The 23,047-nt window shown below is 43.6% G+C and overlaps 1 protein-coding gene across 1 annotated transcript in view; it reads left to right on the forward strand.

The window, feature by feature from the left end:
• The first annotated feature begins 2,678 nt into the window (after positions 1 to 2,678).
• The window catches only part of BACH2 (BTB and CNC homology 1, basic leucine zipper transcription factor 2), a 102,941-nt gene continuing 82,572 nt past the window's right edge, over positions 2,679 to 23,047 (forward strand). Inside the window, exons 1-2 of the mRNA XM_008945119.1 lie at positions 2,679 to 2,789; positions 22,692 to 22,843. The gene's annotated coding sequence lies outside the window, so the exon portion shown is untranslated. The remainder of the gene's footprint in view (positions 2,790 to 22,691; positions 22,844 to 23,047) is intronic.

Below are 23,047 nucleotides of genomic sequence, written 5' to 3' on the forward strand. Positions count from 1 at the left end.
GGGAAATTACATGGGTCGCTGTTGCAGCAGTGCAGGCGTGGGGCTGGTGGATTGGTTCTGCAAAGGCACACTCACTTCGCTAACTTCAGGGCTTAGGAACCACTCAAAGCATCTCTTCTTTGTACAAGTGTTAGGGAACAAAAAAAAAAAACCAAACATTCCTTATATTGCCAAGTTAATTTTCTGAATTAATTTCTTCGGCATTCTTGCACGGTGTGTGCTCTGAGAGGTGGTGGGGCTGAGGGAGAGATACCGGAGCACTGGAAATCCAGGTCACTGGTGCACAACACGAAGTGGTGGCTCAGTGCTTCTCGTGAAGCCCATTTGGCAGGTGCTGAGAGTGCTCGTTTTGCAGTACTGTGCTTTGCTGCCCTGAACTATTGCTAGTGTTTCTATTTCTGCCTGGGGTTGTGCCCAGCCTGACTCCCTGTCTTTCCTGTATTGGCAGTCCCCCTGCCCTGACCATTAACAACGCTGGAGGTGAAACCAACTGGCCGCTTGGTTTTGTTGCCAGATGGCGATCCCTACATGGCTTACATGGGTGTCTCTGCAGAAGTGCGGAGGAACTTAAACCTCAGAAGACAGGAAAAATGAAGATAACTTGAAGGTGTTGGCAGCTCAACCAAATAGATAACTTGGTTTTCTCATGCTGGCTTGGTTATCTCCATCCTTGGCCTTGTGATTTTCACCTTGTTTTAGGCTACAGTGGGGCTAACGTTTTCAGTTTGCATCACCATGGAAACGCTGCTCGTTTAAGCTGAGACCACTTTTGTGTCCATTGCCGATTCCAGGGGGTAAACTGGAGAGGTTATCTACCCTGCCCTGAGGAAGAAGAGGAGGAGTTAAAATTAAGAGCTGCCACTCATGGACATGAGTGCTGACTAACGCTTACTACCTTGAGTACACGGAAATCAATCTGGACCTTGCCTGATGAATGCCACTGCTTTTCCTCAGAGAGAGCTATAGAGAAGAATGGAGAAATAAATGCATTCCCTTAAGATAAAATTGTGTGACAACTGAGAACAATTAAAACTCTTACTTGCAGCTATATTTTTTTTCCCCTTCCTTTTTACAGTAGGAGGGTGGTGTCTGCAGCTCTGAGTACTTGGTACAGGGTATTTGTCACTGGTCTGATGTTATCTGGAACAAGTACAGTGCAAGGTTATTTATTTTACAGCCTTTTCTCCTAGTTTTGCACAACACACAGATCTTGGTAGATGGGAAAGGGTTTATTTTTTTCTTTTACTAGAGTCTTTTTGGCAATAAACACATGCCTAACTGTAAGAGAAAGAACTTTCACAACTGAGCTTGTTTTGTGAAGCCCAAACATTTGTGAAGCTTACAAACCCTCACACTTTGCATAATGCGCCCATCCCTGGTCTCAAACATGAGGTGGCAGAAGAGGGAAGTGTTACTTTTTTTAACCAACAACTTATGACTGTGTCAACACATGACAATTTGTCAAAGCTTGCTGGAGTGGTGCTGTAAATTAATTTTTAGCATCAGTTGTGAGTGGTAAACACTTTGTGCGGTGTGAACAGCTCTTTGTACAGTGTGAGTTGTCAGCAGCTTGTGAGCTACCCTAAAAGAGAAAAAAAAATGAAGGAGGAGAGGATAAAAGCTCATTTACTAGCACAAATGGATCTGAGTCTGCAAAAATTTGGCATGTGGTAGTATTTTGTTTCTCCTCGACACCAGTCAGCTTTACCTTGAAAATTTGTTTTTTCCATTAATAATAATCACCCGCAAAGCTGGGAAGTCACAACTCTCCAACTCTCCATCCCATGCACCAAGTAGTGCCTGATAGCTAATGGGTTTCTCAGGCTCTTGGCTAGATAAAGCAGAGCCCTCTCTTTTCTCTTGGGTTTTGCCTTTGCTTGCTTGCTTGAAAAGCAGACAGTGTCCCACAAATGCAAGCATGCTTCTTTGTTGAGAAGTCTCACATAAACCATATTAAAAAAAAAAAAAAGGTCAGCCCATAAAGAAATTATGGGGGCTGAGAGCCCTCTCTTCCTCGCCTGCCCCTTGCTGTTTCTCCTTGCCTAGCCCAGCTGCTGTGGTGGAGCTGGCAGGGATGGTTCATACAATAGGAGTTAATGTGATGGAAGAAAATTATTTGGTTAAAAAACCACTTTTCAGATGCAGACCTATTTTAACCTGTCACTTTAGCAGAACAAGCAGTAATAACCTCCCAACCTCACAATGACTGTGAAGTTGAACATTAATTCTCTCAGTCACTGAATCGCTAACATGTCTACAACTTACCAGTGAACACCCACTCAAGAGAGAAAAAAGAAGTCGGTGCCTGGAATTCCTGGCCTTGCTGAAATCACCTACATTTTTTGGCACTAACGCCGGTATTTTGTCTTGCGTTTCCTGCAAATGTTTTAAGTAGAACTGGATGAGCAAAACAGCTGCACACGCTTGTTTGCTGCTTTGATAGGCTCAAGCGTGGGGCTTTTTTCTCAAGCCTAGTTGCTCTCAGCTTAAGCAACCTGGGTAGGCTTTGACTGAGCCTTGGAGCTTCTTCCTGTAAGCGAGCAGCACACGTGAAGCTTGGCATGAGAACTTTATCAAGGCCTACTAAAGCCAGTTTTAACCCGGTTATGGTCTGAAAGAGAAAGATGACTTTATTTGCGTATTTGCTCACAAAGAATTTTGGTTTTATTTCCTTTTCTAGATACAACTGTGGGTGCTGCTTGTACGAAAGAGCTGAACCACACCATCCAGTAAACTGTGTAGAGCAGCAGTTGGCTTGCCTCAAAATTTCTTCCAGGACTGTGTTGTAAGTAAGTATTTTTGCAAAAGCAGCATCAAATGGTTCAGTTTTGGGGCATTTTTTAGATGTTTTATTGTTCCTTATAATTTTGTAGTCTGATGTCTAGTAGACAGCAGCAATGTGTGTGGGAACCCAAGCACTCCCATGTCTGAAGGACAGAGCTAAAGCTGTTCAAAAGGCTCTTTGCTGACTTACTCGAAAACTCCCTGGCATAGTACCTGAACACTTCTGAGAACAGACATATAAGCCTAGAAGGAGACTTGGCAAAATATGTACAGATGGCTTTTCTCATTCACTCGGTGGCATACATGTTTTTTGAGTGTCCATCCCTGCCTGCTTTTTCATACTTCAGCATTTAAGCTATGCTGGTGTAGCCCTGCTAGGGCAAACGCTTTGTGGAGATGTTAATAAACTGTGATCTGCCTAACTCAATTTGAAGTAGTCCATGAATAGCTGCTCTAACTGATCTGAAAAGAGCACAGATTTGACCCTTTGGACATGCTGTGGTTATGGCTGGGAACCTCAGCAGGCTGTGAACGGCATCTCTTTCCATGATGAGTGCATGTCCATGAAAAAGGCCCCGTTTACAAGCCAGTTGCATTGAGTATGGCACTGAGAACATGTGTACGTTTAAAATGAGTAGCATCATCCTGGAAAGCTTCGGGACGTACACCAGGGAAACTTCATCGTGCCATTTATACAGTTCCTTTTGAAAGCATACGCCATTTGGGGATGTTTGTGACCTGAAATTTTATAACTTCTGTTTCTTTATATATTGCCTTCGTTCTTCTGCTGATGATGATGCAGGTTATGAGTAGTATGATACGAGAAGTATTTATGACTTAAGTGCATTTCCCTTGGAATGGCCTCTGATAATACAGCTGCTTCAGAGAGCAAGGGTGGGGGAGTTAGTGACTTAGGGCTCCAATCAGTTAAGCATGTTGTACAGGCTGCTCACAGTGCTCAGCACCTTGCAAAATAATTCCCTACTCCTTACATTTCCTGTACATAAACTTCTTTTCAAATATGTATGCATGTGTGTATATATATGTGTATGTGTATATATATGCAGTAATCCCATCACTGGCATCCTTCAAATGCAATGGTAAAGCAGCTGAATCAGTCTTTTGGAGTAGGTTTCTTGTTCATGAGTCTTTGTTCTGCATGGTTAGCTGACACACCTGGGTCACTCTCCAAATGAGGTTGTGCTGGACAAAAATCCTTGTCTCAGCTCTGCCAGCATTTACCTGCCAGATTCACTGACTGCCACTTCATCTTTGCTCTGTGCCTACTAGACCCATAGGGTGCTCAGCCCAGTTCTGTGTGGGTAGGTGTCAATGAGATGAAAAAAGGACATGGTTGTTGTCAGTGATGGGACACCTCAGCTGTGGCAAATGGGCAGAAAACAAGTAAGGGAATTTTTAACACCACCAGGGACGGTGACTCAGCCACTACCCTGGGCAGCCTACTCCAATGCTTAACAGCTCTTTTAGTGAAGGAGTTTTTTTCTAATGTCCAATCTAAATCTCTGGTGCAATTTGAGGTTGTTTCATCTTGTCCTATCCCTGTTACCTGGGAGAAGAGACAGACCTCCACCTTGATAAAAACTTTCCAGGTAGTTGTAGAGAGTGATGAGGTCTCCCCTCAGCCTCCTTTACCTCAGGCTAAACAACCCCAGTTCCTTCAGCTGCTCATCATAAGACTTGTTTTCTAGATCTTTCCCCAGCTTAATTGCCCTTCTTTGCACATGGTCCAGTATCTCAATGTCCTTCTTGTAGTGAGGGGCCCAAAACTGAATGCTGTATTCAAGGTGCAGCCTCACCAGTGCTGAACACAAGGGGGACTGTCACATCCCTAGTCCCACTGGCACACTTTGAGCACAGGAGGCAGGAGCTTGGCTCCTCCAAGGGTGGTGATCAGTTCTGGTCCTCTCTCACAGGACGCTGCAGCACTCGCCAGCAGGAAGCCCTGGGCTCCACCAGTGTAGAGCTACCCATGAGCCTTATGCCTGTTTCAAGGGGAATGTTTTGCACCATTCCTGTTAGTGTTGGATTCTCATCCAGTTTACATCGTGTTGTTTGAATCACTGGCACCAGGAGCTGGAGCTATGGGTTTATTCAGTTTACCCTGTGGTACTTGCTGCGGTTGATATCATTTGGTAGAGCAGGTTCAGACCAGGTGTCATGGAGTGCACACTACTGAGACTATCTCAGTTATATAAGTTCCTTGAAGGATTCACTATTCAATGTGGCTTTCTGCCTCATGTCCTTCCAATTTAACTGTATTAGTCTGTTTAATGGTGCTAGAAGACCACATATTGGCTCTCCATGAAGCCTCGAACAGTAGATGTGTGCTTTTAAATAGTTAAGTAAATGTTAATTATGATTCACAAATAATTTTTCCTAGCTATTAAGTAATATCAAACACTGAATTTTTCAATCAGTAATTGTTTTACCAGATGCTGATTGGGACCGAGTATTCAATATTTTTAGAGGATTATTTTTGCAGCTGCTTTGAGTGTGAAAGTCTTCTGTTATTTTGTAGGGCTTGACAGCCTTGGATGCATACTGAGCACAAGTTACTGAAAGCCTGTGGTGGAAGTGGAATGATGACAATCTTCTGATGCATCTTGGTTATCTGTGGATAATTTGGGCTACATCCAGATAAGCTGAAAGTAGTGTATTTGGCACCTTTGAAAGTTTGTGGGCTTGCAACTTTTTTTTCATTAAGGTCTGAAGTCTTTTTCTTTCTCACTGTGTTAGTTGTTACACAAGTGGAAATTAGCTATTTTTTCTCTCTCAAGATGGTGAGACTTTCTGTATGGGCTTCAGCCAGTGTGAATTATTTCATGAAATAACAGTTTCACTTGTTGCACCTTCTTGCAAATAGTATAATACCACAGAATTTTGTCTTAGAGATACATATTATGTGCCTTTCACTGGAAGACCTTAAGACGTTTTCAGATATCAATGAAACCACAGATCATGGTGATAATGGAAGAGACACTGTTCTCACCCACTGTGAAGACTACCCTGGCTTTGAGCACATTGCTCACATTTGCTCAGTGATTCATTAGCTGAGCCAGTAAAACATTCTGGGCAGTCTGATGTGGTGGCTTACTGGTAGCTGTTCTTCAGCCGATTGCTCATTTTGACGTGATGCACAGAAGCATCAAAGCATTCACTTTGGAACTTAACTTTTTTGTGTATCTTTTTTCTCTGGTTTTCCCACCAGATCTGCTCTGCTGCCTCACACCACTGCTGTTTGCTTAAGCAGTTGCTGTATTCTTTGAAACGGTGAATAAGACAACTCCTTCTAAATATCACTGATGTGTTTTGAAGCCATGGTTGTGGGCACAGGGTGCACAAACAAAGGACACTTAGCACCAAGCGCGAGGGAAAGGCTGATGTTGGTAGGGGAGAAGACCAAATAGTGAAGGTTAAATTCAGTTGTTTTGTTTTTTTAAGCCAAAACAGAAAAGAAGGAGAATAAAAACCCTTCACAAAGCAGAAGTGTGAGTGAAATGAAACGTAGTGACTAGACAAATGAAAAAAAAAAAAAAAAGGGCAAAAAACACGTTAATTTAAAAACCCACCAAACTTAAGTTTGAAATTGCCAGCAGAAGAGGATTTGCCAGCTGCTCAGCTTGGACTAGGCACCCAACTAGAGCTCATAGTCTGGGTTCAGTTCCCTGCCTTAATCACAGATTTCCTGTATGTTCTCAGGCAAGCTCCTTCATCTGCCTCCTGACTGACTGAGGAGATTATCCTCCTCCCATCCATCATGAGTGTGAAGCCTACTGATGCTGCTGAAAGACATGGATATTGTGACAGGGAGAGCCACCCTTGGGACTAGAGTGGGGGGGATGTGCTTCCTCACAGGGGTTAATCACCCATGCTGCTTGCATTTCAGTGCAAGAGTAAAGAAAATTATTTCCAGATCTAGAAAGGGTTGTTTTTTTTTTTTTTTTTTTTTTTCTTTCAGGATCTTTCAGGCCTATTTCTCATGGAGTTTGGCTGCCCTGATGCAGCAGCAGGCATTCAGAGTATTCCGTGTCTCTCGCTTCTCTCCTCTTAGTCTGTCTACTAATGGCTTTGAGGCGTTCCTGTCTGCTCGATACAGGCGACCCACGCAAATCCAACAGGATCAGTAGTGCAGCTTCTGTCATCTCCCAGGTTCCGTGGAGCTCTCTTGAACAATAGTTGTGTGTAAGGAAAGAGACTGAAGAATGTTTGAGCCTGGTCAGGTGGTTACCCAGAGTGGCCCTAGCAGTTGAGGAAGGTGGTACAAGGGAGCGGACCATCACTTTCCTGGCCTCCTGGCAACGTGTGCACTGCCAGCAGGTGCTGTGCCTGCTGAGGCTGTCCAGGTCGCCTGTCACCACCACTGGCCTTCAACCCCTCTCCACCTCCACTTACCCTGATAGGTAAAAATTAATTTGAGAGATTTTTATATGAATCTCACCCAGTGCTGATGCCAGTTCTGAGTAAAGAATCAGAAATGACAAGTCACATGGGCTTTGATGTGTCCTTTTATCTCCTGTGGGTTGGTAGTTACTTTTCTCACCCCTTACAGGAATTATTTTTCTCTGGGAAGAGGTGTAGAGCCCCATGCACTCTTTTTCTTCTCCAAACATTAGTAATGCTCTTCTTCAGCTACTGATGAGATCTTGAAACTACAGACAGGTTTATATTCAGACCATAGGCACATTTTGTTTTCTGTTTGATTCTACTAGAGCAGCTTGTGCTGTTTCCTGTCGTCCTACCTTCTTACTGCCTTCCCTTTTTTTTGGTCTTGCTTTCACAAACCTTCCTTTGACCTGACCCTCAATTTTCTCCATCTTCCTCTTTGGGACCTGCATAGTCCTCCCACCCCTGATGTATTTCGGTCCTCCTTTTCCCATAGCCACAGAAACGCTTCCACAGCCTTACCTTGTGATCCATACTCTACTGGGCTGCTTTCTGCCACTCGTACTCTTTATTCTGGCCTTTTTCTGAAAAGTTTCTTCTCTGTCGTGACTCATGTCTGGTAGGCTACAGAGGTGGTACAAGGTGTGCTCTTCCCTCCCAGGTCCTTGCTCCTCTACCTGTTCCTTATTCTCGAATGGCAGGTAGCCTTGTTTTGGGCAGGTTGGCTTTTCCTCAGTAACTCTCATGAAGTTACTCTCCTGTTTATTTTCCCTCACTATTTCACTGCACCCACTTCTCCCTCTCTCATTCATGAAATGATTTGGTTTGAACTAGTTCTGGTTTCTCATTTGGACCCTCGTTGATGGCAGCACAGAGCAGCCCAAATTCTGAGCCTGGGTTATGAATGAGGGTCAGACCAGAGGTCCCCCAGCCTTGACTGACCATGGCCATGAGCAAACATCCAAGACGAGTGTGTGCGAAGGCAGAAGGCAGGTGTGGGTAGTGCCAGGCACTGAGGGGAAGGCTGTGATTTAGAGCCCTCCATAAGCCTTGGTGGACCTGGGAGCAGCCCCATTGATTTTGGTTGAGTTGCTGCCCCATTTTAGGTGAATAAAGAGCCCACTTCTCACTTGGAGAGGCACAGTGCAGTTCCAGGTTGCCTGCTGCATCTAATGCAAACCTCTGAGTGTGAGGACTTTTAGTTGCAGGAAAAGCAGTGTCTTGTCCCTTCCAAGGCTGGTTAGCTGAGAGTCCCCATGCCATGAGAAGACATGGATGCTTTGAGATGTGGTGCTGCTGACACTGGGTGTCCCCTCTCTGCCTGCAATATTTAGCCCTTTTCCCAATGCGTAACACTGGGAATTCAGTCTGCTTGCAGCTCTAAAGAACTGGTGCCTGAAAATGCGGTAACTGCTTAGTGGTCCGTTGCTGTTTCAACTCCGTGCCCAAGCTGCAAGTAATGAGTTATTGAGCTAATTCAGTTTTATACGGAAGAAATTCTTTTCCTCCTGCAAATCAGGAAGGCTGTTTAATGCAGTGTAATTGACTCTAGCTGTAAGATGCAATACACTTATCTAGGATTACGGTTCAATAAAATCTAATTGCGCCGAGAGCAACAGGAATTGTAGAAACACCCAGGGACTGTTTTCTGCCTTTCGCATGGACGAGCTGAGCTGGATGTCTTCTGATCCTTACGGTTTGGATTACCCTGCTGCTTGACCTGTGTGTTGACAGGAGCAGCTTGAGGTGGCACCGTTTGGCTCAGGGAGGCGAAGCCAAGTGGCTGAAATGATGATTAGCCTTCTTCAGTCAGTTTTACATGAGTGACTCTCTCGTTTCAGCGTGCCCTGCCGGTGTCGGGCTGGGGGAACGGGAAGTAAGCTGTGTCTGGTTTCATTATGATGCTGATGATAATAGGATCCAAGAGGTATATGAGATTAAAAGCCCTGTAACATTGCAGGCCAAATTGTGCACAGATAACAAAACCTGAAACCAGTGCCTAAACATCCTTTTGTCTTGCCTAACCCAGGGTAGAAATAAATATGGGAAAACAAATATTTGTTCAGAATTTCCTCTGGCTTTTTAACAAGTAGGAAGCTGTGCTAAGCCTATTTCTACATAGAAACGTTCACTGGCCGTTGTGCACTGGTGCTCATAACTGTGCTGTAATTGTGGAGAGCCTTTTGCTGAAGTATTCATTAATGAGTTTTTCATCAGCCGCTCTGAACAACTGGGAAAACATTAGATTTAATTTTTTGCTTGCAGAGCTTCAGGGAAAAGTACAGATTTTTGCAGTGGACAAGGACACTTACACAGGTAATGAGTAACCTGGGATGACAACAGAACAGTGTGGTAAGTCTCCTTGTCAGAGGCTGAAGCACAAACTTTGTTACGCTTTTTTTGTAGCAATACATCCCAAACCACAACCTGTGATCTAAACATGAGCTTATATTATTAGGAGTGCTTACCTACCACCATGCTTATTTTCTTTGTTATTTCTACTGGGTAGTAATTATCCAGTTGCAAGCAGGAAAGAAAAAATACTTTCAGACCAAACTAACAGATTTATCTGGTTCTGGTATACTGGCTTCATAAGCAATAAAATATACAACATTGCTTGGTACGACATGTGCTGTACTAATCGTTCTCTATGCAGCTTCCTACTTTTAACATAATTCTAACTACAGAGAGTAATAAAACAAGATAATCAAGGCAGAACAGTCAGGTTTTGTGATACTTTTAAAAACAAAACAAAAAGCCCTCCAAAAGCCATGAGAATTGGAAAGAGAGGCTCTTCCATATGGCAAGGTTAAGCTGCAGTTACTGAGTGCAGAGAACATTTTTCTTACAGGAATGAGTGGTGAGTGTGGATCATGCTGGACATCTCTAAAGCTGGCATAGCTTTAAAAGCAGAGAGAGGACTTTCCTAGCAAAGTAATTCTTTTTTCTGATTATGGAATTGGCTTTGGTTCTGGCCTAATGCATATTGGTTAGTTAACTGGGATGGTGACAATACTGATACTAAACTTCTGTTTTCAGGTGGCATGAAACTGAAGAGGAAATTCATGTAGTGCATAAGTTTTCTGTTTGAGTTGAGCTGTTAGGGAGAACTAAATAGACATTTAAAGTTCAATCTTTGCTGATTTAGTTAACTTTCTTTATGAGGTGATAAACCCTGTTCTGCTTTGTTTCTCATGCCTTTATATTTTTTCATTTTGACATTCAAGAGTTGGTGTGACATTAACTAAAAGGCAAATACAAGCGGCACTTCAAATTTTTCCCACTTAGCTTGCATCAAAACACTAATGTACTCTTGTACACGTCCTGCTGGTGTGCAGCACCAGACAGCAAATGGTTTGTTAGTATTGGCAATGCTCTCATGAAGCCAAATATGGTTCTTTCACCTGCTGGCTTGACAGCACAAAGTGCTTTTAACTCCCATTCAGTTTTTCTCTGCTTCCTCTGTCTTCATATTGCTACCGTTGTACCTTGGACTAATAAAACTTCAAAGGGTTTATAAAAGTTGTGGTCGAAAAGCACGTTATCCTAGGTCAGGCAGATAAAACCAGTGCTAGCTAAGTTTGGTCTCTTCTCAAATCTGGCCAAAATATTGTGTGCATCATCACATTTTGGGAGTGTGGCTGTCTGTTTCTCTCTAAAACAGCTGAAGTAGGTAAAAGGGTTGCTCAGAAAAGTATGAGCTTCCCCAAAATTGTTGTAAGGTTAATGATACTCATTGGATTCTTTGCTGAACAGAGCTAGAGCTGTATGCTTCTAGACATTATTGCTAAATCACAGGTGATCTTACATCTTGGTGAGTGTTGTCACAGGTTTGTTTCATAAGTGTACCTCTGAAGTAATTCCTTATTTCAAAATAGCTGCACAAATTGTTTGCATGAAGACTTTTTCGTCGTTGAAAAGCAGAACTTTCATTTAAATCCACTTCTGCCCCATTTGAAGGAGACAGAGTATAGTATTTGTTACTCCATATCCTGGGCTGCATCAAAAAAGGCATCACCAACAGATTGAGGGAGATGTTTCTCCCCATCTACTCTGCTCTCATGAGACCTCACCTGGAGTACTGTGTCAAACTCTTGGGGCCCTCAGCATAAGAAAGTATGGGCCTGTTGGAGTGAGTCCAGAGGAGGGCCATGATGATGGTCAAGTGTTTGGAGCACCTCTCCTGTGATGACAGGCTAAGAGAGTTGGGGTTGTTCAGCCTGGAGACGAGAAGGCTCTTATAGTGGCCTTCTAGTACTTAAAGGGGGCCTACTGGAAAGATGAGGAGGTACTCTTTATCATCAATGTAGTGATAGGACAAGGGCTAACGGACAGAGGATGGATTTGGACTAGATATAAGGAAGAAGTTCTTCACTGTGAGGGTGGTGAGGCACTGGAACAAGTTGCACAGAGCTTGTGGATGTCCCATCCCTGGAAGTGTTCAAGACAAGGCTGGATAGGTCTTTTAGCCACCTGGTCTAGTGGTAGATGTCCCTGCCTATGGCAGGAGGGATTGGAACTAGAATTTTGAGGTCCCTTACAACCCAGGCCATTCTATGATTTTGCAGATTCTTCCAAGTATTAGTTACATGTCCAGCTATCTACCACAGTTAGGTAAATAAAAACTGTCATCTTGTTTCACCATTTCTTCTTCTATGCAGCTTTGGTTTTTACTTATCTTCTTGTTCTATAATCTACCGTTATACTCTCAGTGTTGAGGGTTTAAATGGCTCCTCCTCCATCTTCTCCAAATTGTATCAAGGTTCTCCTCCTATCTCCATGCCTCGTTTTTAAGAGTTAGTAGTATGCTGTGTAATCAATGAGTTACTGATACAAGCTGAAAGTTGTGCCTCCAGCAGCGCTACTGATGTATTCCAGCTGCTGGTGGGCACTCAGTTTGCAGCTCCAGCCTGGAGTTAACTGCCTGGCAAAACACAAAAATTTGGCATGACGTCAAGCTCCTCAGTACTCACGGGTTTGGTCTACAGACAAAGGCTAATATAGACATGGCATTAATTTCTCTCCCATCCAGGGACATACTTCTAATAAGACCATGCATCCATTGTTAAATGTTTCAAATACTCTTCCCTTAATCTATAAATTATTGGTCCGTTTAACAGGACTCTGTGACTCTGTCCAGCTCTGATGCCTGAGTGATACCCACTGAACCTGGTGCTCCTGCCCTGGTCATCTCCTTTATTTTCATTTTAATGGAGTAGCCTAATTCTCCTTCTGCTAAAGTTTCACACCTGTTTCTCTCTGCGTTTTTTTTTTTTTTTTTTCTTTCTTTTTTTGGTTGGTGTTCTAATGGTTTTGCTACTCCTGGGCAGATTCCGTGTCAAAAGACCCAAAGTACATCTGTCTGGCAACCACCCTATTTTGTGTCACTTTTTCTTCAGAAAACGCCACTAGAGGCAGTTAGAGCCTCACTTGATCTTTCCCGTTTAGAAGACGTGAAAATAATTGATGACTCATTTTGGCGAGTTGTGACCCGAGGGATGCAGACGCGTGGGAGCATTTGTTTGTTGAAAACATCAGGAGGGGAATCACTCCTTTAGCCGAGTACCAAAAGGTGGGAAATCAGTGTGCTCTGAAGTTTCACTGAACCTTGATTCTTCTCCTATCTATCTCTTCCTAGAAGGTGCTTCATTCTGAAAAAGCGCAGGAAGAGGGGAGGAGAGCAGCTCTTGAATTCCCAAGATTTCCTCTGGGGGAGATATCCTGCAGGGGAAGGAGAGAGCTCTTGTAATAATCTTTGCAGCATTTAATCCCAAGAAAATACAATAAAATCAGTGCTTCCACTGAGAATTGGCAGCGTATTTTTTTCCGTAACCAGATCTGGTTTTGGTTTCTTTGTAGTACAGTCCGATTCAGACTGCACCAAGTTGAGTGAGGAGAGCAAAATCTGGTTTTGACAGATGTTTCCCATGATCTGGCGTATACAAACACTCCCGTGAGATGTCAGGCAGCTTGTTTACATAATAAATCTAAAAAAAAAAAAAAAAAAAAAAAGGCAACAAAAAACACACAAACACAAAGCAACATTCAGACCAGTCATTCTGATCAAGGCAGTGTCGATTATTAGGCTGTAAAGGGAACTGATGACTCAACTTGGGCACAGCGCTGCGGCAGTCTCCGGTTCTCGGTTTCGTAACAGATTCTTTTCAGGAATGCTTTTGATTCACACACAACGTTTAAACATGTCTCTGGAGCACGTGTCAGTTTGTGATCGGGACACGAGCAACCGGTGTCGGCATGCGCTGAGCATTTGTGCAGAATTTGGGAGGCAAGCCCATACCTCAGCAGGATGCCCACCAGGAGAGGAGGGTTCCTCTGACACATGGTATCTCACGCCCAGACCGTCACTGCACACCACCCGTGTTGTCAGTCACCGTGTTAAAATTACACATAAGTCTGCATCATCAATAAGATTGAAAAGCACTTTGATTCAGAAGGCGAAATGTTTTGATCGGATCCCGTGCTTAGTAATTCCAGCGAGCGCCCTTGTTGGAGCGGGTGAGTCAGAAATGGAAATGCAAAGCGCTTCTCTGAACGGTGGCCGGAAATTAGCTCTGGAAACTGAAACAAAGTCCAGACCGCAGTTTTATCTATTTACTGAACAATTTTAGATCTGTGAAAATCCCTTTGTCTTTGGGAGACATTTTCATTCCTCTCTTGTAGCGCTGCTATTGTCCTTTGACTGGATGATCAGCCATGTCAGGATAATCTGATGTATCATAAGTTTCTTGATTTAAAAAAAGGAGTTCCCTGTTAAGTGGCTTCGTTGCCTGTGGAACTGCCCGATTCTGTCACGGCATATGGTAGAATTTGGTGGAATTATTAGGCAGAAAGGAATGTTGCAATATTTGAAGATCCAGGAGAACTGAGTGGAGTCACTCAGCTGCTTACTACCTGACTTAAGTTATAGATACATGGCACACGGGGCTGTCTCACCGCTCCGGCACCAAACACTCGGTGATTTGGGGTTTGCTGGTCCCAACCTTAGCATGGAGAGGCTGCAGTGGTGAGAGCCTTTTGTTTTTTAAGGGCACAGCCCTCTGTCCATGGATCAAGACCAAAGCAGGGTCATGAATGTTTTCATGTTAGCAGAGGTGGTCTTGCTGAAAAAAAACCTGAAAACCCAGCATATTGGGTGATAGATAGCAGCATTCTTGCACCCATGATGTTGATAGTTTCTTCTCTACTGGCACCTGGGTACCTGCTGCTCATCCTTATGGAGGAGTCTGGGTGGTTTTCATGGCCTTGGACAACGTAAGGACTGCTTTCCTGGCAGCTGATGCATGGTCTGAGGCCCACAAATGTGAACCACGGTCGAGGAGGACAAAGTAATATATGTATTTAAGGTACCTGGGATTCCTATGGCAAGGCTGGTAAAACAGTGCTCATTTCAAAGAGAAGGCGTTCTGGGTGATTTTTCTTAATTACTGTTTACCTAAATAAATAAATAATGCATATTCATGGCTTTAAGTAAAGTAACTCATGTTGAAATGTTTACCTCTCCTGAGGATAATTATTAAGGGTGGGGTGCGGGGTGCAGCAATTAATAATAAAACATTTAGATGAGATTACAGAATGTTCTGATTGGAATAGTAAACATCATGCTAGAAATAAAAGCAAATACACAGAGTTGTCTGGAGGTTTTTAAAAAAAACAACTGCGCTATCTGAAGAAATGAATTGAACAGAAGCATTTCAGTTGAAGGGGCTATGGTCTTGGAACTCCTTAGGAACACAAGGAGGTTTCTTCAGTGTAAAGTTAGATTTGTTGGTAGGTTCTCCCTCAATTCCAGTGTGGAAAAAAATGACACGAATATTGGCATCCACACGGATCAATGCGGCAGCTGTGCTACCCATCAGCACTGCTTTGGGGCTGGTCGGCATTGATTGTTAAACGGAGCCATGGAAAGTGTTTCACTTGTTTGTATCAGTAGTAAACAAAAGCTTTGTTTGTGTTGTGAACCTTCTCTCCCCCCTCCATTTAAAACAGTCCTTTGAATGAAATTTTTTGCTCAGCTGAGAGGTTGAAATTTGAACCCATTCTTTCATGTCTTTTGGCTATGGTTCCGTATCTGGTTAATCAGCTCAAAGAGAGCCAGTGATGTGTTCAAAGATTTCTGTGACAGCTGCATACCATTAGGCTGAATGATTTAAAAAACCCTATAACTGTAGTTTGGTGCAGTAAATACAGATTGGTCTTTCAGTGTAACATACGGTAGCAAGAGCCTTGGACAAGAGAGCTGCTGCTTAACCCCAGGCAGGCAAACCTTGTGGGGATAGTGGAGCTCTTCTGCCCCATAGCCTTCACCTACCTCCAGCTCTTTCAGACCAGCAGAGAAGCACTGCCCTTTTGCACTGGGTTGGGGATGATAAAGAAAGTAGAAGATAGGCAGAAAGTAGTTAGGAGCACTAAGGGAGCTTGCAGGGGCTATAGCCTCAGAGCTCCTAGAGTAAACAATGTGGGCTCTTCTTGCTCACGAGGTATCTCTTGGCCAGCCTTAAGAACAGCAAGCTGCTGTGCATTCCGGGCCATTCTCTAACTCAGATGTCTTTTGGGCATGAAGGCTTCCAGACGTCCTCCTCTAGAGCAAATCTGTCCTTTCTAAGGCAGCGTCAGAAGTGGTGGCGCTCGCCGGCACCGCGCACACCCTGCGTACTGCGGGCATATGTCCCCTGGATACCCTCTCATCTAGAAACCGAAAAGTGGCTTTTCTTTGACTGGAAGTGCGGTCTGACTATTAGATGCTTTGCTGACGTCTGTCACTGGTGGCAGCCCCAGCCTGTGCTCTCAGACAAGAGCAAGATGTCGAGGAACGAGTGCTCACCAATGGGCTGCCTTGTTCCCAGCACAGGTAATGGGAACGCCCAGCTGACTTCAGTCCTTGTGAGGCAGCTCTGCAGCTGCTCCTGGCTGATGAACTTCCTTGACCCCATTTTCTTTCTCCACCTTGGTGGGTTGACCTTTTCCTCTGACTTGAAGTGCCTGCTCTTCAGAATCTGAGTGACATCTCTGCCCTGGAAGACAAGAGTGCTAATGATGGGACAAGGTGTCCCGTTTGTCCATCTGCTCTGCAGCAGAGGGGATGGTTTTACAAGCATGGTTCATTTTCCCCATTGAAAAAGTCTTTCTGGGTTTGCCAAGTTTTCTGTGGAGCAGAAATGCCCATCTCCACTTCACCATTTTTTAATAAGAGTTTCTGGGAATTTCAGCACTAGAGCTCCTGGTGAAGCTGGTGGCAGTGAGGCAGCCAGAGCCCCACACAGTTTTTTGGGTTGAGAAGGCACTGCGCAGGCGGAGGGTGCAGCACAGTAAACCTTGTATCGCCTTGCAACTAATTATCTGTGTATAAAAATTCCCCTGCTTGCCATTCTGCCGTTAGAGGCTCTCTGGTAAGATTTATGACTCTGGCTAAAATGAAGTACCGTTTCCTTTTTCTCAGCATTACTGTGCGTGGTCTCTCTGGCTTTTCTTGTTAAATAGGCGTGAGTTCACCCAACAGGGAACGTATTTTTGAAGCTCTTTCCCATCACGGTTCTGCCTTTCTCTCTTTCTCTTCGTTACAACTAATGAAGACAACCCACAAAACTTTTTCAGACCTTTTGGCTATCACCAGCTTGGTGTGAGGGTGAAGACAGAGAAGCTGAGAGGCAGCTCCTTCAGATGGGGTGCAGTATTGGCCCACTCTTGGTCCCACCAGAGCTTGTGCAGGCTTGTGGTAGACATGTACCTCCATCACTTCGGGCTCCTTCTTGGTAGTTTGATGCGCAACTGTTGCATTCAGCATTTATATGAGCTAAAGGATAATTTCTTCCCTTCACGCTAGAGTGTGAGGGACCAGGTGTGTAGCTCGGAGAAAAGCTGTATGTCTTCTGCCTTTGTGTTGCACGTTTATGTACTCATTTCACAGGCTGATGGAAATGAGACCACTGACTGAACTTTCTGAACTGGCAAACGCATCACTGAGTTCACCCTGATCTGAAATCACCTGAAAATTAGTTTTTCTGACACTGTAAGACAGTAGGGTTTTTTTCCTGAATACAGAGGAAAAAAAGGGAGCAATGTTGATCTGCTGCCATCTCTCCCAGTCACAGTTAGACATAGTTATTTTTGTATTAGAGCGCAGAGGAAAACTGGTAGAGATGCCAGATAAACCTTCCCAAAACAAACACTTGTGTTAATACTTAAATATTGTTCATCTTCTGCAGCATTTACTTATCTGTTTCCCACATGCTGAACCTTATGGGGAGTTTTTGTGGTTGACTGTGGCCCATTCTTTCATTCTGTATGTTAACTGTTTTCTCAATTTGCATTTTTTAAGAGAAATCAGCAGTAAAAGTCTGACTGTGATAATTGTTCAGCGTGGGAACGTCCTTCCAGCAGGGCAGGCATGTCTTCTTGTGGCTCACATGCCTTGGGGCAGGAGTCCTGGAGCATAAACCCAGTGAGCTCCCCCATTTTGTGCTGCCCTGGGAAGCATCCTTACCTGAGAGACTCCGCGCTAGCTAATCCAGTATAATCTTCTGAGGTGCCAGGCTCAGGAAAAATTTCATCCTCATCACTGAAATATCTTATTTTCTCCTGTTTGTGTGTGTATTAAGCAAAATCTCTAATCCTTAAGGAGAAATATACCAGATACCTGAATTTCCATCAGATCTGACACAAACTATCAGGCATGACTTTTTACTGTGTGGAGCATAAATACTTACCTTGTGTCATTTGATAATGTTGGGGGGGGAGGGTGTCTTTATCACAGCAGATATTAACTTGCCTTTTTCACCTAACCATTGTTTCGTCAGTCATACCACCAAGATAAAGTATTTTCAACAGTGGCTTTAATTTAAGTTGAGTATATCCCAATGATAGAGTCATTCAGATTTTACATTAGAAGATCTACAAGTTCCTGTGGTGATGCTCTTGAACCACAGTCTCCTACCTCTCCTAGCACAGCCTGCCTGATGTGTCAGCAACCAGAAGAGGGGGTGGAAAATTCCCCTGACACACATCCCCCAGCTCCTTTAAGGGTTTTCCGTTTAAGCCCAGTTGCTGCTGTTAAGTGTAGCTGGGGAAAATCCAGTTTTCAGACCCTGGAGCACTTCTCTGGCCAGCACAGGGCAGCAGCAGCTGCAGCTGCCTTCCCCTTCTGTCAGTCAGCAGTAGTTATCTTGCTGCTTCTCCTGGTGACTTCGGTCACGGTTTCTAGCCAGACTGATTCCTCTCGTGGTTTTACCATTATCTGAACAAACAGCTCAAGCTCATCTCCGCTGACAGTTGCCGCAGCTCACCCAGATAGGGGTGCACCGCTGAGCCAGTCTGCCCAGTTCTGGGTGGGTACCTCCCAGCTCCTGGCCCACACCTCCTTGGTTGGAGTGGTCTTCTGCATCTCACCTCTGGGCTGCAGGGAAGAAACTGCTGTGCCCTTCAGACTCCTGGTTTTGGCTGCCCCGTGCCTAACAACGCACGTGAGCACAAGCAGGAGTGATGGATGAGCATGTTCCTTCTCTAATAATCAGGTTATTAGGAGGAAATTAAATGCACTGACAGCGAAGCAGGCCGTGTGTCGCTTCTGACACAGGTATCAATATCGTCTTGGATTTAGTTTACAGATTTCAGGGAGAGATCCTGCACTAGCTGTCAGAAGCACTGCAAATGCCTTCTCAGCCTCAGGCAATCCTCCAAGCAGTTGCAAGCTACAAACATCCCAATGAAGTTGTTGCAACCAGACAGAAATATTCTTTAGATTCACTTGAAAACACAAAAATGTGAAGAAAACGAGTTTGCTAATCTGTGACAGTGCTTCATGTAACAAACTGGGACCTTTGACTTAACCCAGGCCAATTTCTGTGCGTGTTTGTGTAAGAAGCGTTGCACTCCACCAAGGAAGACGTCGCTTCAGAGAACACCAGCTCTGTTTGCACATCCGTGCTCACTTCTCCCTGCTCACTGGTGTGCAACCTTCCTTAAGTTTGTTTTTTTTTTCACCCGTCTGCATCTGCGAGAAGCTCACCAACTTGTCACCTGGGTTCATTTTACTTAGCCTTAATTTTACATGCCCATTGTGAATATTGGTGTGTTTGATAGCCCCACTGTGTATTTGTGGCTTACCTCCCTCATTGCCCACCCAACTTCTCCGGTTTTCTTGACTGTGATTACACAATTTTCTGTGTCTGAAATGTCTTTCATGCTAATCAGAGTAATGCCCAGGTACCTTCATCATGCTCTTCTCAAGTCATCTTTCTTGGTTTGTTCATTGCAAACAAATAAGTTTGTTATCAGTTTTCCTCATCGCAAGCATCAGAGCTTTTGTTATTTTTCATTAAAAACAAAACCTCTCTTTGAAACACACCCTCTGTAAAACAGAGATCCAATCTGGAAGGTTTTTTCTTGAAGAAAATACTCTCTTTAGCTTCATGCTTCCTTCTGCCAGTTGTGGTGTCTGGTTCACCTTCCTTTACATTTACATTCTTCAATGCTAAGCTGAGCTGCCAAGCACTACCAGCAGACCTCAGATAAGGGCAAAAAGAAGGTAACCTCGTTTAAAAATTTACAAGAGGTTGTTAAACAATGTAAGTTTACAAAAATCCCAAATTCTAATGTCCAGTTGGAAGTATCATTTTTCTATCTTTCTCTGAAGCTGTGAAGGCAAATGCTTCTTTTTAAAATAGATACAAGGTTCTCTTGCATCTCCCATGACTCTAAGAGCTGGATCTTCAAGCTGATGTGGAACAATGTTTTTGTGGCCTCTCACAATCCTGTAACTGATTGCCCACATAAGCAGGTCTGTGCTGAGAGCTGAGACCTTGATGTGAGCAAGCCTCAGAGAAGAAAGTGTGTCTTACCCTGCTTAGGATCTAGTTCTTCCCATGCTGTGAACCTGGCCAGTCAGCATGTTAAAATGCTGAAACTCCTCTTCAGTAGGTGCACCATGGGCTCTTCATTTTGTATAAGTTTGGTTTTCATGTATTCCGTGTAAGTTTACAGCTGTAGCGACAGTTTTTCTTTTAATAAATTGCCCGTTTCAGAAAGCAAATTCTTTTATCTAATGCAAAGCATGAAGAAGCCCTCATGTTGAGCAGAGGCAGGGAGTTAGGTTTCATTCTACCCTAAGCTGACCCCTGAGCGGAGAGATTCCTGCTTTCATGTTTTAGATCATGTGTAAAACCTGATGCTGCCTGTGTCGTCCTGCGTAGGGCAAGAATATCTGGGGAACATGGGGTGAAATAGGGAGTGAGACATTTGCAGAAGGGAATGAAATGTTTGGGATGCAGCCTCATGCTTTCTACAGCAGTGACCATCAATCACACCTTCTCAGAAAAGTGTGGCACTGAAAGGCTTCCCCCCTCCTCTTTTTTTCTTGTTTCCCTGTTCCCCACTTTTGTTTATTCTCCATTCCTTCTGATATGCAGTGGTAAGTGCAATTTTCACTCAGAAAACTAACTTGTCCTTGAAATAACAGTCCTCCCTGGTTTTATTCCTTTGGCCATTGAGTAAGCAACAGTTATTTTTGTTCCACAAATGATTTATGACTGAACAGATTTGGAGTTTATATTTTTATTTTTATAGGCAATTTAGATAACGTCTATTTGCAACCATAAATATTTGATCCTCTTACAGTCTGTCAGTGAATATAAACTGAAGAGACACAAGTATTGTGTTCCTAGCATAGCCTCATGATTCTTTTCAAGTACCCACAGAGGTAATCCTTAAAGGTAGCAGTATTTTAAGCATCTGTTGGTAAATCATCTAGGAAGATGCCATCCAGAAGAATTAACCTGCTTTTCATAAATGATCTCATTCTTTACAAGGCTTGGAATAAAATGCTATAGTATCAGTGCTCAGAAAGTATTGAACTTTTTTTACCAAGAACTGCATACTTATAAAAACCATCCAACTGTCTTTCATTTGCACTGCTTTGTGTTGTTTTTTGGCTTTTTAATGGAGTCAGTAGACATTTCTTGAGAAACTAGAAGTTTTTATTAAGAGTTAATTTTGCAAGACTCAGAAAAAGGATAGGTTTTTTTAAGAAATCTAAACGTAAGGGGTTTATTTTCCTTCACTTCACCTTCCCCTTTACCTAGCTTTAGTTTGTGGTAACTCTGCAGACACAGCCCTTGCAGTGATCCTGGGAGGGTAGATACATGCCACTGCTTGTGCTGCTGCTGTCCCCTTCTATTTAAAATAAAATCACCTTCCTTTCCACCATCAGTTGCCAGCTTTATTCAAGTAAACAGTAGCTAAGCGTTCAGATGTTGTTTTCCAGGAAACAGTAAAGTGTTAGGCATTAGCAACTTGAAAACTTCAACTTGAAAATCCCTGTAACTTAAAACTAATTACTTCTTCTTCCACAAGTATTTCCTTTCTGCACTCCTCCCCACCCACTTCAGGGCATGACTGCTTCCTTGATAGATGGGCGAAGCTTTTTTGGAGTGAGCTGAAACTGGGCGTTGGGTAGGATCTGGGCTCTGCAGGGATGCTGGGACTCGGGTGCTGGGGGGCTCACCCCATGTTCCGCCCCAGCTCTGCCCTCAGCAGCCCCCTCTGTCCCAGAGTGCCTCCCCTCCAGGGGCTGAGCCCCGAGCCCCTTGCAGTGGCGCAGTGGCAGCACGATGCATTTACTATGGGCACACAAGTATTTTACTCCCTCTCCAATTTTCTTTTGACACAGACTGACGTGACAGGTAGCTTTGCTTTTAGGGTGCATGGAGGAATAGGACATTCCACTAACCCAGGGAATGCCAAACTACGCTGATGGTGTTTCTTTGCTGAAGCTCCTCAGAGTAAAGCAGAAGCAAAGGAACGAATTTGATGTTCTTGACTTAAATCCCCTGATAAACCTCAAAGCAAGGCTTTGAGAAAAGTCAGTATTAATTGCAATTTATGTCTATTTAAGATAATTCTTATAGTTTTTTTAGAACACCTTTATGGTGTGATAGTTTCATAGAACCACAGAATGGTTTGGGTTGAGCTTTAAATCTCATCTAGTCCAACCCCCCTGTCATGGACGAGACAGACCACTAGATCACTGAGCACTAGATCAGATTGCTCAAAGCCCCATCCAGCCTGGCCTTGAACACTTCCAGGGATGGGGCATCCACAACTTCTCTGGGCAACCTGTTCCAGTGTTTAACTACCCTCATTGTAAAGAATTTCTTAGTATGTGTGTGTATATGTGCACGTACCTGTGGTAAGATCTGGTAGAATAATCACAGAAGTGTTAGTCTATCTGTTCTGTAATTCTCAGGGAACTCATATGTCCAGGTGCTATATGAATACAAGTCTTTGTTGTAAGGTGTCTACAACTTAAAGGTAAGAGGAGGTGCACAATGGGCGTAGCGTAATTGTCATGCATGATATAAAGACCTTCTGTGTTTTAAAAAACAAAGACCTGCAAACTGTTTATAGAATTGGAAGAGGGGGGAGGGGTAAAGAGGGGCTTTGTGAAGATTCAGTGCTTGAATTTTTTAATGTCTGCCTTTATTTTATTTTAGGTTGCTATTGACTCAGTTGCCAGAAGATTGCCCTACAAAGCTTTGGAGGGCCACTTCTTAATGGATTGGTGCAGCCTCTTAATTTCTCTGTTGATCCTGTTCCCTGCATCGTGAGAACATTTTAGCCAGCACAGAACCTAGAAAAGTTACATGTAAGTCATGATTAAATTCCTTTCTATTTAAAGGGAAGGCAAAAAAAAAAAAAAAAGGAAAAAAAGGTTTTGGGGAGGCAAGGTGGAGGCAGTAAACATCACACTTTAGAAAAATACTGTAAAAGCTGTAATTTAACAGTAAACATTAGGTGGTGAATAAATTGTTATTGAAGTAGTTACTTGCTTTTTTAACCTAAATGGTGA

The sequence above is a fragment of the Merops nubicus genome, unplaced genomic scaffold (assembly GCF_000691845.1).
Source record: "Merops nubicus isolate BGI_N331 unplaced genomic scaffold, ASM69184v1 scaffold7998, whole genome shotgun sequence".
In the NCBI taxonomy this organism is placed as follows: domain Eukaryota; kingdom Metazoa; phylum Chordata; class Aves; order Coraciiformes; family Meropidae; genus Merops; species Merops nubicus.